The following is a 3,040-nucleotide window of genomic DNA, read 5'->3' as shown; positions in this document are numbered from 1 at the left end:
CAACAGGAGGAGCAAAGGACTTTTAAATGCTCTTCTCCTACCATCTCAACCCCAAAACCAGAGACTGAAACTCTGTGGGGAACTGTTAATTTAATGAGAAAATAAAGCATTTCAGAACCATGATTATAGTAGTCTACCTGTTTAAATGAAGATGTAAAAAGCTATTTTCTGTTACTGATGGGATAATAATCATGTTTGAGGTCCATTGACCTCTGAGAATTTTAGCTAGGTGCTTAGCTAGCTTCCCTTGTGGCTCAGCTGGCAAAGAACTGCCTGCAATGCAGGAGACCTGGGTTCAACCCCTGGGTTGGGAAGATCCCCTGGAGAAGGGAAAGGCTACCCACTCCAGTATTCTGGCCTAGAGAATTCCATGGACTATATAGTCCATGAGGTCACAAAGAGTTGGAAATGACTGAGTGACTTTCACTTCACTAGCTAGCTAAGGCTCTTCCCAGGTGGCTCAGACAGTAAAGAATCTGCCTGCAATGCAGGAGCCCTGAGTTCAATGCCTGGGTTGGGAAGATTCCCTGAAGAAGTGCATGGCAACCCACTCCAGTATTCTTGCCTGGAGAATCCCATGGACAGAGGAGCCTGGCGGGCTACAGTCCATTGGGTCATAAAGAGCTGGGCATGATTGAACAACTAACACTTTCACTTTTAGCTAGTAGTCTACCACTAGAATTCTCCAGTGGACCAAGAAGAGTTTGCACAGAAAAGTATTTGTCTAAGCAAGCCTCTATTCCAACTTCCTGCTCCAAAAATCCTTTTAATTTGTTGTTCTCAGATAGAGGACATTCAGTTCAGCTCTTTTCTGTTCATTCACTCAGTCGTGACCAACTCTTTGTGAACCTATGGACTGCAGCATACCAGACCTCCCTGTCCATCACCAACTCCCAGAGTTTATCAGATATTAAACTGATAAGAACAGATACTAAAATTGATCTTAGCCAAAAGGCCAAGAAGCGATAAACTAAAATATTTGAATGTTTGCTCAAGTTGTGCTACCATAGCAAGAAACTCATAGAAATTGTTTTTAAAAAGCAAAGCATCTGAAAGCATTTCAGGTATTTTATAACTAGGCATGGTTCATCTTTTGGATGAATATGGAGTTTTAAATTTCTAATAAAGATGCTGTCTTTTAAGAAGTCAATGTAAAATACACTATAATTTCAAGCAACATTCTTCAATACATGTTTTTATCTTGATTATCAGTATAAATAGTATATCAGATATACTTTTAATTGAACTAATGTAAACCAGTAATAACATGGGGTTATATCATAAAGAAATTATTTTACTGAACAATGAGTCTAAAACTTGGGTCAGCACCAAGGGTGTAGTCAAAGTTTCTGATTTTCGCATTTTGGCTTGACCAATTTAGTATACTCCCATTTCATTTTCATGTTCATTGTTTCATGATCTCAAAAGGACTGTTGAAGTTCCAGGAATTTTATTCAGAGGCAAGACAGGAAGATAAGAAGGCCATTGATCCCCTCTCCTCTTTTGTTTATTTCTTTTTTCCTTGTTCCATTTATTTATTTTTTAGAGAAGTTTTAAGTTTACAACAAAATCAAGTAGATGGTACAGAGATTTTCCATATATACCCTATGCCACACATGCATGTGCTAAGTCACTTCAGTCATGTCCAACTCTTTGCACCCCTATAGACTGTAGCCTGCCAGGGTTCTCTGTCCATGGGATTCTCCAGGCAAGAATACTGGTGTGGGTTTCCATGCCCTCCTCCAGGGGATCTTCCTGACCCAAGGATCAAACCCGCATCTCTTACATCTCCTGCATTGCCACGCAGGTTCTTTACCACTAGCGCCACTTGGGAAGCCATAGATTCCCCCATTATCAGCATCACTCAGCAAAATGGTACATTTGTTATAATTGATAAATCATGTTATATCATAATTGCTCAAAGTCTATAATTTACCTTAGGCTTCACTCTTGGTGTTCTACAATCTATGAATTCTATGGGTTTTAACAAATGTGTAATGACATATATTCATTGTTATGGTCTCAAATGAAATATTTTCACTGCCCTAAGAACCATCTCTACTCTACTCATTTATCCTTTTCCCCACTCCAGCCCTACTTACTACCCATACATAGTACATACTATAGTACACAGTACAATAGTACATAGTACAAAATACATTGCCTTTCCCAGAATAGCTGGAATCACACAGTGTGTAGCCTTTTCATATAATGCTATTGCACACTTAATAGACTACAGTATAGTGTAAATATAACTCATGTGTGTTATGGTTTGCGGCTCTACTGCAGTACTTACTTTATTATTGTGATAGTCTGAGATCAAGCCCATCACATCTGAAGTATGCCTGTATTTCATTGTCTGGATGGACTGCAATTTATTTAGCCATTCACTTTATGAAAGACATCTTGGTTGCTTCTAAATTTTGGCATTTATGCAAAAAGCTGTTGTGGACATCTGTGTGCAGGTGTTAGTGTGGATGTACATTTTCAACTCCTTTCGATAAATACAAGGACTGAGTTTGCTGTGTCATATGGTAGTATGATCTGCAAAACACAGGTAAAACCTGTGAATACAGTCAATTCTCTATATTCACAGATTCCACATCTGTGGATTCAACCAATTGTGGGTCAAAATATTTGAAAAAAGAAATTCCAGAAAAGCTCCAGAAAGCAAAATTTGACTTTGCCCTACACTGGCAAGTATCCACACAGAATGTACACTGTATTTACAGCTATTTATATAGTATTTACATTGTATTGAATATTATAAATAGTCTAGATATGATTGAAGGTATATGGGAGGATGCTCATAGGTTATATACAAATACTATGCATTTTATATGAGGGACATAAACATCCATGGATTTTGGTATATTTGGGTGAGGGGAGTCCTGGAGACAATCCTCAGTCAGATAGCAAAGGGTTGGCTCTATGTTTAGTTTCCTAAGAAACTACCAAACTATCTTCCAAAGCGGCTATATCACTTTGCATTCCCACCAGCAATGGATAAGAGTTCCTGTTGCTTCACATCCTTGTCAGC

General features: G+C 38.5%; 1 pseudogene; it reads right to left on the bottom strand.

Moving 5' to 3' along the window:
- Positions 1–698: 698 nt before the first annotated feature.
- LOC128058572 (uncharacterized) lies at positions 699–967 on the bottom strand (annotated as a pseudogene).
- Between the last annotated feature and the right edge of the window lie 2,073 nt (positions 968–3,040).

The sequence above is a fragment of the Budorcas taxicolor genome, chromosome 1 (genome assembly GCF_023091745.1).
Source record: "Budorcas taxicolor isolate Tak-1 chromosome 1, Takin1.1, whole genome shotgun sequence".
NCBI classification, from domain to species: domain Eukaryota; kingdom Metazoa; phylum Chordata; class Mammalia; order Artiodactyla; family Bovidae; genus Budorcas; species Budorcas taxicolor.
The sequence above is the reverse complement of the archived record's forward strand: the minus strand, read 5'-3'. Positions and strand labels throughout refer to the sequence as shown.